At 41.0% G+C, this 13109-nt stretch overlaps 8 non-coding genes across 8 annotated transcripts; all 8 read left to right on the plus strand.

Moving 5' to 3' along the window:
* The first annotated feature begins 816 nt into the window (after nucleotides 1–816).
* trnat-ugu lies at nucleotides 817–890 on the plus strand. Its single transcript has one exon. It is a non-coding gene; the product is annotated as a tRNA-Thr (tRNA).
* Nucleotides 891–2485: 1595 nt separating this feature from the next.
* trnat-agu lies at nucleotides 2486–2559 on the plus strand. Its single transcript has one exon. It is a non-coding gene; the product is annotated as a tRNA-Thr (tRNA).
* A 1585-nt stretch (nucleotides 2560–4144) lies between these two features.
* trnat-agu lies at nucleotides 4145–4218 on the plus strand. Its single transcript has one exon. It is a non-coding gene; the product is annotated as a tRNA-Thr (tRNA).
* Nucleotides 4219–5813: 1595 nt separating this feature from the next.
* On the plus strand, nucleotides 5814–5887 carry trnat-ugu. The gene has a single exon. It is a non-coding gene; the product is annotated as a tRNA-Thr (tRNA).
* A 1595-nt stretch (nucleotides 5888–7482) lies between these two features.
* Nucleotides 7483–7556, plus strand: trnat-ugu. Its single transcript has one exon. It is a non-coding gene; the product is annotated as a tRNA-Thr (tRNA).
* Nucleotides 7557–9142: 1586 nt separating this feature from the next.
* On the plus strand, nucleotides 9143–9216 carry trnat-ugu. The gene has a single exon. It is a non-coding gene; the product is annotated as a tRNA-Thr (tRNA).
* A 1596-nt stretch (nucleotides 9217–10812) lies between these two features.
* Nucleotides 10813–10886, plus strand: trnat-ugu. Its single transcript has one exon. It is a non-coding gene; the product is annotated as a tRNA-Thr (tRNA).
* A 1596-nt stretch (nucleotides 10887–12482) lies between these two features.
* Nucleotides 12483–12556, plus strand: trnat-ugu. Its single transcript has one exon. It is a non-coding gene; the product is annotated as a tRNA-Thr (tRNA).
* Nucleotides 12557–13109: the final 553 nt, after the last annotated feature.

Genomic DNA, 13109 nt, shown 5'->3' on the forward strand with positions numbered 1-13109 from the left:
TCTAAAAATACAATCTGTGTCTCTGCAGCTTCCCACATATCTCACCAAACGAAACGTAATCTTCAATGTCTTGATGTCCCTGTGCAGATCCTGGGTAATAACAGTTGTCACATCACAGGTCACTGGTAAAAAGCGAGTACAGCTGAAGAATTTGAGAACGGAAGCAAAGGGAGGCTGCTGCTCTGCTTGCGAGGGAAATCAGCTGGAGAGGCTGACTTACCAATGAAGGAAATTCTAAAGATACAATATGATACTTTGAGGTGAGCTATGAGAACATTTTCTGAACTGGTCCTGGTAGCTCAGTCGGTCGAGCATCAGACTTTTAATCTGAGGGACCAGGGTTGAAGTCCTTATCAGGTCTTTGATTTTGGCTCAAGGCGTTTGCTTCCCAATGACCAGGAGGTTAAAAGAATATAGAATGCAGGATGCTTCATGGAAAGTGGAAGAAGCGTGACAACCTCATGTTTGCCAAATTGCAACAGCCGTCAAGAATTTTCAAGAATTTTTGCGAGATTTTCAGCAAATGTAAAAACTCTCTGCTGGTCTTGTCCTGCATGATACCAATATAGTTTTCTGGCCATGTTTCATCACTTCCCAAGTCGCAAAGTATTTCCTGTTTGTTTACTTCTTCCCTGCAGAACTGCTATAAATTAATAGCTTCCAGAAATAACTGCAATCTTTACACCTTCAAAAGCCCAGTCATGATGAATATTGTAAATTGCACTCTCAAAGTCAGCATGAGAAAAATCAATAATCCCGATGTTTTATCAAAATAATTGAAATCTGTTCGAAACTTGCAAAACGTGTTTGCAGCTTGGTGCTGTGGCTTAGATGGTTAAAGCGCCTGTCTTGTAAACAGGAGATCCTGAGTTCAAATCTCAGCAGTGCCTGTATATCTTTAGGTCAAAGCCTGTGAAAAATGCTCACAATTTCATGGTGAATGCACAACACGTTGCAAAATCTCTGTGGCACCCATGTTGAAGTTTGCTTTACCCTCTTTTATGTCAAACTTTATTCAAACCTTCCATAGCTCCCATTTCTCATGGCAACTTCCATTTTCCTCATCTACTCCATTGCATGTAATCCTCGCTTCAGCTCTGAGTCAGGATCACACGGATTTCAAACATCAACCCTGTGTCTGATTTCCTCTGATTTCCTCTGGTTTTCTCAGCTTTCATCGAATCCTTTTTAGCTTTTCACACAGATTCGCAGCATCCGCAGTATTTTCCTTTGAATGCACGACTGGATTTACCTTAGCAAATCCAGACAGAACATTTTGTCTGTTTGTCAGCGATATCTGTGAGCAACAATTAAAGATTAAATGATTTACTCTGATGAAGAGTGAACCAGCCTCGAAATGTTAGCTCGGTTCTCTCTTCACAGATGCTGCCAGACCCACTGAGATTTTCCATCATTTCCTCTTTTGTTTTCATATTTCACATCCACAGTAATTTGCTTTTGTAGTGAACTGTTTATGTTGCTGCATGTTAGCAAGAACAAGTCGGGCGGGATAAATGCTGGGGCGTTTTCCATGAAGATGTGCTGCTCACAGATCCAAATTACACCCAGAAACTTTGCGATTTGCATCATTTGCTAATTTACTAGATGACCTTAATTGCGCTCACACTCTGCCACAACAAACACCAGATGACACCCTTTATTCCCTCTCTAAAAATACAATCTGTGTCTCTGCAGCTTCCCACATATCTCACCAAACAAAACGTAATCTTCAATGTCTTGATGTCCCTGTGCAGATCCCTGGGTAATAACAGTTGTCACATCACAGGTCACTGGTAAGAAGCGAGTACAAGCTGAAGAATTTGAGAACGGAAGCCAAAGGGAGGCTGCTGCTCTGCTTGCGAGGGAAATCAGCTGGAGAGGCTGACTTACCAATGAAGGAAATTCTAAAGATACAATATGATACTTTGAGGTGAGCTATGAGAACATTTTCTGAACGTTTCCTGGTAGCTTAGACGGTCGAGCATCAGACTTTTAATCTGAGGGACCAGAGTTGAAGTCCTTATCAGGGCTTTGATTTTGGCTCAAGGCGTTTGCTTCCAAATGACCAGGAGGTTAAAAGACTAAAGAATGCAGGATGCTTTATGGAAAGTGGAAGAAGCGTGACAACCTCATGTTTGCCAAATTGCAACAGCCGTCAAGAATTTTCAAGAATTTTTGCGAGATTTTCTGCAAATGTAAAAACTCTCTGCTGGTCTTGTCCTGCATGATATCACTATAGTTTTCTGGCCATGTTTCATCACTTCCCAAGTCGCAAAATATTTCCTGTTTGTTTACTTCTTCCCTGCAGAACTGCTGTAAATTAATAGCTTCCAGAAATAACTGCAATCTTTACACCTTCAAAAGCCCAGTCATGATGAATATTGTAAATTGCACTCTCAAAGTCAGCATGAAAAATATCAATAATCCCGATGTTTAATCAAAATAATTGAAATCTGTTCGAAACTTGCAAACTAGTTTGCAGCTTGGTGCTGTGGCTTAGATGGTTAAAGCGCCTGTCTAGTAAACAGGAGATCCTGAGTTCAAATCTCAGCAGTGCCTGCATATCTTTAGGTCAAAGCCTGTGAAAAATGCTCACAATTTCATGGTGAATGCACAACACGTTGCAAAATCTCTGTGGCACCCATGTCGAAGTTTGCTTTACCCTCTTTTATGTCAAACTTTATTCAAACCTTCCATAGCTCCCATTTCTCATGGCAACTTCCATTTTCCTCATCTACTCCATTGCATGTAATCCTCGCTTCAGCTCTGAGTCAGGATCACACGCATTTCAAACATCAACCCTGTGTCTGATTTCCTCTTGTTTTCTCAACTTTCATCGAATCCTTTATAGCTTTTCACACAGATTCGCAGCATCCGCAGTATTTTCCTTTGAATGCACGACTGGACTTACCTCAGCAAATCCAGACAGAACATTTTGTCTGTTTGTCAGCGATATCTGTGAGCAACAATTAAAGATTAAATGATTTACTCTGATGAAGAGTGAACCAGCCTCGAAATGTTAGCTCGGTTCTCTCTTCACAGATGCTGCCAGACCCACTGAGATTTTCCATCATTTCCTCTTTTGTTTTCATATTTCACATCCACAGTAATTTGCTTTTGTAGTGAACTGTTTATGTTGCTGCATGTTAGCAAGAACAAGTCGGGCGGGATAAATGCTGGGGCGTTTTCCATGAAGATGTGCTGCTCACAGATCCAAATTACACCCTGAAACTTTGCGATTTGCATCATTTGCTAATTTACTAGATGACTTTAATTGCGTTCACACTCTGCCACAACAAACACCAGATGACACCCTTTATTCCCTCTCTAAAAATACAATCTGTGTCTCTGCAGCTTCCCACATATCTCACCAAACGAAACGTAATCTTCAATGTCTTGATGTCCCTGTGCAGATCCCTGGGTAATAACAGTTGTCACATCACAGGTCACTGGTAAAAAGCGAGTACAAGCTGAAGAATTTGAGAACGGAAGCCAAAGGGAGGCTGCTGCTCTGCTTGCGAGGGAAATCAGCTGGAGAGGCTGACTTACCAATGAAGGAAATTCTAAAGATACAATATGATACTTTGAGGTGAGCTATGAGAACATTTTCTGAACGTTTCCTGGTAGCTTAGACGGTCGAGCATCAGACTTTTAATCTGAGGGACCAGAGTTGAAGTCCTTATCAGGGCTTTGATTTTGGCTCAAGGCGTTTGCTTCCAAATGACCAGGAGGTTAAAAGACTAAAGAATGCAGGATGCTTATGGAAAGTGGAAGAAGCGTGACAACCTCATGTTTGCCAAATTGCAACAGCCGTCAAGAATTTTCAAGAATTTTTGCGAGATTTTCAGCAAATGTAAAAACTCTCTGCTGGTCTTGTCCTGCATGATATCACTATAGTTTTCTGGCCATGTTTCATCACTTCCCAAGTCGCAAAATATTTCCTGTTTGTTTACTTCTTCCCTGCAGAACTGCTATAAATTAATAGCTTCCAGAAATAACTGCAATCTTTACACCTTCAAAAGCCCAGTCATGATGAATATTGTAAATTGCACTCTCAAAGTCAGCATGAAAAAAATCAATAATCCCGATGTTTTATCAAAATAATTGAAATCTGTTCGAAACTTGCAAAACTAGCTTGCAGCTTGGTGCTGTGGCTTAGATGGTTAAAGTGCCTGTCTAGTAAACAGGAGATCCTGAGTTCAAATCTCAGCAGTGCCTGCATATCTTTAGGTCAAAGCCTGTGAAAAATGCTCACAGTTTCATGGTGAATATACAACATGTTGCAAAATCTCTGTGGCACCCATGTTGAAGTTTGCTTTACCCTCTTTTATGTCAAACTTTATTCAAACCTTCCATAGCTCCCATTTCTCATGGCAACTTCCATTTTCCTCATCTACTCCATTGCATGTAATCCTCGCTTCAGCTCTGAGTCAGGATCACACGGATTTCAAACATCAACCCTGTGTCTGGCTCTACACATTTCCTCTGATTTTCTCAGCTTTCATCGAATCCTTTTTAGCTTTTCACACAGATTCGCAGCATCCGCAGTATTTTCCTTTGAATGCACGACTGGATTTACCTCAGCAAATCCAGACAGAACATTTTGTCTGTTTGTCAGCGATATCTGTGAGCAACAATTAAAGATTAAATGATTTACTCTGATGAAGAGTGAACCAGCCTCGAAATGTTAGCTCGGTTCTCTCTTCACAGATGCTGCCAGACCCACTGAGATTTTCCATCATTTCCTCTTTTGTTTTCATATTTCACATCCACAGTAATTTGCTTTTGTAGTGAACTGTTTATGTTGCTGCATGTTAGCAAGAACAAGTCGGGCGGGATAAATGCTGGGGCGTTTTCCATGAAGATGTGCTGCTCACAGATCCAAATTACACCCTGAAACTTTGCGATTTGCATCATTTGCTAATTTACTAGATGACCTTAATTGCGCTCACACTCTGCCACAACAAACACCAGATGACACCCTTTATTCCCTCTCTAAAAATACAATCTGTGTCTCTGCAGCTTCCCACATATCTCACCAAACGAAACGTAATCTTCAATGTCTTGATGTCCCTGTGCAGATCCCTGGGTAATAACAGTTGTCACATCACAGGTCACTGGTAAAAAGCGAGTACAAGCTGAAGAATTTGAGAACGGAAGCCAAAGGGAGGCTGCTGCTCTGCTTGCGAGGGAAATCAGCTGGAGAGGCTGACTTACCAATGAAGGAAATTCTAAAGATACAATATGATACTTTGAGGTGAGCTATGAGAACATTTTCTGAACGTTTCCTGGTAGCTTAGACGGTCGAGCATCAGACTTTTAATCTGAGGGACCAGAGTTGAAGTCCTTATCAGGGCTTTGATTTTGGCTCAAGGCGTTTGCTTCCCAATGACCAGGAGGTTAAAAGACTAAAGAATGCAGGATGCTTTATGGAACGTGGAAGAAGCGTGACAACCTCATGTTTGCCAAATTGCAACAGCCGTCAAGAATTTTCAAGAATTTTTGCGAGATTTTCAGCAAATGTAAAAACTCTCTGCTGGTCTTGTCCTGCATGATATCATTATAGTTTTCTGGCCATGTTTCATCACTTCCCAAGTCGCAAAATATTTCCTGTTTGTTTACTTCTTCCCTGCAGAACTGCTATAAATTAATAGCTTCCAGAAATAACTGCAATCTTTACACCTTCAAAAGCCCAGTCATGATGAATATTGTAAATTGCACTCTCAAAGTCAGCATGAAAAAAATCAATAATCCCGATGTTTTATCAAAATAATTGAAATCTGTTCGAAACTTGCAAAACTAGTTTGCAGCTTGGTGCTGTGGCTTAGATGGTTAAAGCGCCTGTCTTGTAAACAGGAGATCCTGAGTTCAAATCTCAGCAGTGCCTGTATATCTTTAGGTCAAAGCCTGTGAAAAATGCTCACAATTTCATGGTGAATGCACAACACGTTGCAAAATCTCTGTGGCACCCATGTTGAAGTTTGCTTTACCCTCTTTTATGTCAAACTTTATTCAAACCTTCCATAGCTCCCATTTCTCATGGCAACTTCCATTTTCCTCATCTACTCCATTGCATGTAATCCTCGCTTCAGCTCTGAGTCAGGATCACACGGATTTCAAACATCAACCCTGTGTCTGGCTCTACACATTTCCTCTGGTTTTCTCAGCTTTCATCGAATCCTTTATAGCTTTTCACACAGATTCGCAGCATCCGCAGTATTTTCCTTTGAATGCACGACTGGATTTACCTCAGCAAATCCAGACAGAACATTTTGTCTCTTTGTCAGCGGTATCTGTGAACAACAATTAAAGATTAAATGATTTGCTCTGATGAGAAGTGAACCAGCCTCGAAATGTTAGCTCGGTTCTCTCTTCACAGATGCTGCCAGACCCACTGAGATTTTCCATCATTTCCTCTTTTGTTTTCATACTTCACATCCACAGTAATTTGCTTTTGTAGTGAACTGTTTATGTTGCTGCATGTTAGCAAGAACAAGTCGGGCGGGATAAATGCTGGGGCGTTTTCCATGAAGATGTGCTGCTCACAGATCCAAATTACACCCTGAAACTTTGCGATTTGCATCATTTGCTAATTTACTAGATGACCTTAATTGCGCTCACACTCTGCCACAACAAACACCAGATGACACCCTTTATTCCCTCTCTAAAAATACAATCTGTGTCTCTGCAGCTTCCCACATATCTCACCAAACAAAACGTAATCTTCAATGTCTTGATGTCCCTGTGCAGATCCCTGGGTAATAACAGTTGTCACATCACAGGTCACTGGTAAAAAGCGAGTACAAGCTGAAGAATTTGAGAACGGAAGCCAAAGGGAGGCTGCTGCTCTGCTTGCGAGGGAAATCAGCTGGAGAGGCTGACTTACCAATGAAGGAAATTCTAAAGATACAATATGATACTTTGAGGTGAGCTATGAGAACATTTTCTGAACGTTTCCTGGTAGCTTAGACGGTCGAGCATCAGACTTTTAATCTGAGGGACCAGAGTTGAAGTCCTTATCAGGGCTTTGATTTTGGCTCAAGGCGTTTGCTTCCCAATGACCAGGAGGTTAAAAGACTAAAGAATGCAGGATGCTTCATGGAAAGTGGAAGAAGCGTGACAACCTCATGTTTGCCAAATTGCAACAGCCGTCAAGAATTTTCAAGAATTTTTGCGAGATTTTCAGCAAATGTAAAAACTCTCTGCTGGTCTTGTCCTGCATGATATCACTATAGTTTTCTGGCCATGTTTCATCACTTCCCAAGTCGCAAAATATTTCCTGTTTGTTTACTTCTTCCCTGCAGAACTGCTATAAATTAATAGCTTCCAGAAATAACTGCAATCTTTACACCTTCAAAAGCCCAGTCATGATGAATATAGTAAATTGCACTCTCAAAGTCAGCATGAAAAAAATCAATAATCCCGATGTTTTATCAAAATAATTGAAATCTGTTCGAAACTTGCAAAACTAGTTTGCAGCTTGGTGCTGTGGCTTAGATGGTTAAAGCGCCTGTCTTGTAAACAGGAGATCCTGAGTTCAAATCTCAGCAGTGCCTGCATATCTTTAGGTCAAAGCCTGTGAAAAATGCTCACAGTTTCATGGTGAATATACAATATGTTGCAAAATCTCTGTGGCACCCATGTTGAAAATTGCTTTACCCTCTTTTATGTCAAACTTTATTCAAACCTTCCATAGCTCCCATTTCTCATGGCAACTTCCATTTTCCTCATCTACTCCATTGCATGTAATCCTCGCTTCAGCTCTGAGTCAGGATCACACGGATTTCAAACATCAACCCTGTGTCTCATTTCCCCTTGTTTTCTCAACTTTCATCGAATCCTTTATAGCTTTTCACACAGATTCGCAGCATCCGCAGTATTTTCCTTTGAATGCACGACTGGATTTACCTCAGCAAATCCAGACAGAACATTTTGTCTGTTTGTCAGCGATATCTGTGAGCAACAATTAAAGATTAAATGATTTACTCTGATGAAGAGTGAACCAGCCTCGAAATGTTAGCTCGGTTCTCTCTTCACAGATGCTGCCAGACCCACTGAGATTTTCCATCATTTCCTCTTTTGTTTTCATATTTCACATCAACAGTAATTTGCTTTTGTAGTGAACTGTTTATGTTGCTGCATGTTAGCAAGAACAAGTCGGGCGGGATAAATGCTGGGGCGTTTTCCATGAAGATGTGCTGCTCACAGATCCAAATTACACCCAGAAACTTTGCGATTTGCATCATTTGCTAATTTACTAGATGACCTTAATTGCGCTCACACTCTGCCACAACAAACACCAGATGACACCCTTTATTCCCTCTCTAAAAATACAATCTGTGTCTCTGCAGCTTCCCACATATCTCACCAAACGAAACGTAATCTTCAATGTCTTGATGTCCCTGTGCAGATCCCTGGGTAATAACAGTTGTCACATCACAGGTCACTGGTAAGAAGCGAGTACAAGCTGAAGAATTTGAGAACGGAAGCCAAAGGGAGGCTGCTGCTCTGCTTGCGAGGGAAATCAGCTGGAGAGGCTGACTTACCAATGAAGGAAATTCTAAAGATACAATATGATACTTTGAGGTGAGCTATGAGAACATTTTCTGAACGTTTCCTGGTAGCTTAGACGGTCAAGCATCAGACTTTTAATCTGAGGGACCAGAGTTGAAGTCCTTATCAGGGCTTTGATTTTGGCTCAAGGCGTTTGCTTCCCAATGACCAGGAGGTTAAAAGACTAAAGAATGCAGAAGGCTTTATGAAAAGTGGAAGAAGCGTGACAACCTCAGGTTTGCCAAATTGCAACAGCCGTCAAGAATTTTCAAGAATTTTTGCGAGATTTTCAGCAAATGTAAAAACTCTCTGCTGGTCTTGTCCTGCATGATATCACTATAGTTTTCTGGCCATGTTTCATCACTTCCCAAGTCGCAAAATATTTCCTGTTTGTTTACTTCTTCCCTGCAGAACTGCTATAAATTAATAGCTTCCAGAAATAACTGCAATCTTTACACCTTCAAAAGCCCAGTCATGATGAATATTGTAAATTGCACTCTCAAAGTCAGCATGAAAAAAATCAATAATCCCGATGTTTTATCAAAATAATTGAAATCTGTTCGAAACTTGCAAAACTAGTTTGCAGCTTGGTGCTGTGGCTTAGATGGTTAAAGCGCCTGTCTTGTAAACAGGAGATCCTGAGTTCAAATCTCAGCAGTGCCTGCATATCTTTAGGTCAAAGCCTGTGAAAAATGCTCACAATTTCATGGTGAATGCACAACACAGTGCAAAATCTCTGTGGCACCCCTGTCGAAGTTTGCTTTTCCCTCTTTTATGTCAAACTTTATTCAAACCTTCCACAGCTCCCATTTCTCATGGCAACTTCCATTTTCCTCATCTACTCCATTGCATGTAATCCTCGCTTCAGCTCTGAGTCAGGATCACACGGATTTCAAACATCAACCCTGTGTCTGATTTCCTCTGATTTCCTCTGGTTTTCTCAGCTTTCATCGAATCCTTTATAGCTTTTCACACAGATTCGCAGCATCCGCAGTATTTTCCTTTGAATGCACGACTGGATTTACCTCAGCAAATCCAGACAGAACATTTTGTCTGTTTGTCAGCGATATCTGTGAGCAACAATTAAAGATTAAATGATTTACTCTGATGAAGAGTGAACCAGCCTCGAAATGTTAGCTCGGTTCTCTCTTCACAGATGCTGCCAGACCCACTGAGATTTTCCATCATTTCCTCTTTTGTTTTCATATTTCACATCCACAGTAATTTGCTTTTGTAGTGAACTGTTTATGTTGCTGCATGTTAGCAAGAACAAGTCGGGCGGGATAAATGCTGGGGCGTTTTCCATGAAGATGTGCTGCTCACAGATCCAAATTACACCCAGAAACTTTGCGATTTGCATCATTTGCTAATTTACTAGATGACCTTAATTGCGCTCACACTCTGCCACAACAAACACCAGATGACACCCTTTATTCCCTCTCTAAAAATACAATCTGTGTCTCTGCAGCTTCCCACATATCTCACCAAACGAAACGTAATCTTCAATGTCTTGATGTCCCTGTGCAGATCCCTGGGTAATAACAGTTGTCACATCACAGGTCACTGGTAAAAAGCGAGTACAAGCTGAAGAATTTGAGAACGGAAGCCAAAGGGAGGCTGCTGCTCTGCTTGCGAGGGAAATCAGCTGGAGAGGCTGACTTACCAATGAAGGAAATTCTAAAGATACAATATGATACTTTGAGGTGAGCTATGAGAACATTTTCTGAACGTTTCCTGGTAGCTCAGTCAGTCGAGCATCAGACTTTTAATCTGAGGGACCAGGGTTGAAGTCCTTATCAGGGCTTTGATTTTGGCTCAAGGCGTTTGCTTCCCAATGACCAGGAGGTTAAAAGACTAAAGAATGCAGGATGCTTTATGGAAAGTGGAAGAAGCGTGACAACCTCATGTTTGCCAAATTGCAACAGCCGTCAAGAATTTTCAAGAATTTTTGCGAGATTTTCAGCAAATGTAAAAACTCTCTGCTGGTCTTGTCCTGCATGATATCACTATAGTTTTCTGGCCATGTTTCATCACTTCCCAAGTCGCAAAATATTTCCTGTTTGTTTACTTCTTCCCTGCAGAACTGCTATAAATTAATAGCTTCCAGAAATAACTGCAATCTTTACACCTTCAAAAGCCCAGTCATGATGAATATTGTAAATTGCACTCTCAAAGTCAGCATGAAAAATATCAATAATCCCGATGTTTAATCAAAATAATTGAAATCTGTTCGAAACTTGCAAAACTAGCTTGCAGCTTGGTGCTGTGGCTTAGATGGTTAAAGCGCCTGTCTTGTAAACAGGAGATCCTGAGTTCAAATCTCAGTAGTTCCTGCATATCTTTAGGTCAAAGCCTGTGAAAAATGCTCACAATTTCATGGTGAATGTACAACATGTTGCAAAATCTCTGTGGCACCCATGTCGAAGTTTGCTTTCCCCCCTTTTATGTCAAACTTTATTCAAACCTTCCATAGCTCCCATTTCTCATGGCAACTTCCATTTTCCTCATCTACTCCATTGCATGTAATCCTCGCTTCAGCTCTGAGTCAGGATCACACGGATTTCAAACATCAACCCTGTGTCTGGCTTCCACGATTTCCTCTGATTTTCTCAGCTTTCATCGAATCCTTTTTAGCTTTTCACACAGATTCGCAGCATCCGCAGTATTTTCCTTTGAATGCACGACTGGATTTACCTCAGCAAATCCAGACAGAACATTTTGTCTGTTTGTCAGCGATATCTGTGAGCAACAATTAAAGATTAAATGATTTACTCTGATGAAAAGTGAACCAGCCTCGAAACGTTAGCTCGGTTCTCTCTTCACAGATGCTGCCAGACCCACTGAGATTTTCCATCATTTCCTCTTTTGTTTTCATATTTCACATCCACAGTAATTTGCTTTTGTAGTGAACTGTTTATGTTGCTGCATGTTAGCAAGAACAAGTCGGGCGGGATAAATGCTGGGGCGTTTTCCATGAAGATGTGCTGCTCACAGATCCAAATTACACCCTGAAACTTTGCGATTTGCATCATTTGCTAATTTACTAGATGACCTTAATTGCGCTCACACTCTGCCACAACAAACACCAGATGACACCCTTTATTCCCTCTCTAAAAATACAATCTGTGTCTCTGCAGCTTCCCACATATCTCACCAAACAAAACGTAATCTTCAATGTCTTGATGTCCCTGTGCAGATCCCTGGGTAATAACAGTTGTCACATCACAGGTCACTGGTAAAAGGCGAGTACAAGCTGAAGAATTTGAGAACGGAAGCAAAAGGGAGGCTGCTGCTCTGCTTGCGAGGGAAATCAGCTGGAGAGGCTGACTTACCAATGAAGGAAATTCTAAAGATACAATATGATACTTTGAGGTGAGCTATGAGAACATTTTCTGAACGTTTCCTGGTAGCTTAGACGGTCGACCATCAGACTTTTAATCTGAGGGACCAGAGTTGAAGTCCTTATCAGGGCTTTGATTTTGGCTCAAGGCGTTTGCATCCCAATGACCAGGAGGTTAAAAGACTAAAGAATGCAGGATGCTTTATGGAAAGTGGAAGAAGCGTGACAACCTCATGTTTGCCAAATTGCAACAGCCGTCAAGAATTTTCAAGAATTTTTGCGAGATTTTCAGCAAATGTAAAAACTCTCTGCTGGTCTTGTCCTGCATGATATCACTATAGTTTTCTGGCCATGTTTCATCACTTCCCAAGTAGCAAAGTATTTCCCGTTTGTATACTTCTTCCCTGCAGAACTGCTATAAATTAATAGCTTCCAGAAATAACTGCAATATTTACACTTTCAAAAGCCCAGTCATGATGAATATTGTAAATTGCACTCTCAAATGTCAGCATGAAAAATATCAATAATACCGATGTTTAATCAAAATAATTGAAATCTGTTCGAAACTTGCAAAGCTAGCTTGCAGCTTGGTGCTGTGGCTTAGATGGTTAAAGCGCCTGTCTTGTAAACAGGAGATCCTGAGTTCAAATCTCAGCAGTGCCTGCATATCTTTAGGTCAAAGCCTGTGAAAAATGCTCACAATTTCATGGTGAATGCACAACACGTTGCAAAATCTCTGTGGCACCCATGTTGAAGTTTGCTTTACCCTCTTTTATGTCAAACTTTATTCAAACCTTCCATAGCTCCCATTTCTCATGGCAACTTCCATTTTCCTCATCTACTCCATTGCATGTAATCCTCGATTCAGCTCTGAGTCAGGATCACACGGAATTCAAACATCAACCCTGTGTCTGGCTCCACACATTTCCTCTGATTTTCCCAGCTTTCATCCAATCCTTTTTAGCTTTTCACGCACATTCGCAGCATCAGCAGTATTTTCCTTTGAATGCACAACAGGATTTACCTCAGGAAATCCAGACGGAACATTTTGTATGTTTGTCAGCAATATCTGTGAGCAACAATTAAATGATTAAATGATTTACTCTGATGAAGAGTGAACCAGCCTCGAAACGTTAGCTCGGTTCTCTCTTCAAAGATGCTGCCAGACCCACTGAGATTTTCCATCATTTCCTCCTTTGTTTTCAGATTTCACATC

The sequence above is a fragment of the Scyliorhinus canicula genome, chromosome 6 (assembly GCF_902713615.1).
Source record: "Scyliorhinus canicula chromosome 6, sScyCan1.1, whole genome shotgun sequence".
Lineage (NCBI taxonomy): Eukaryota > Metazoa > Chordata > Chondrichthyes > Carcharhiniformes > Scyliorhinidae > Scyliorhinus > Scyliorhinus canicula.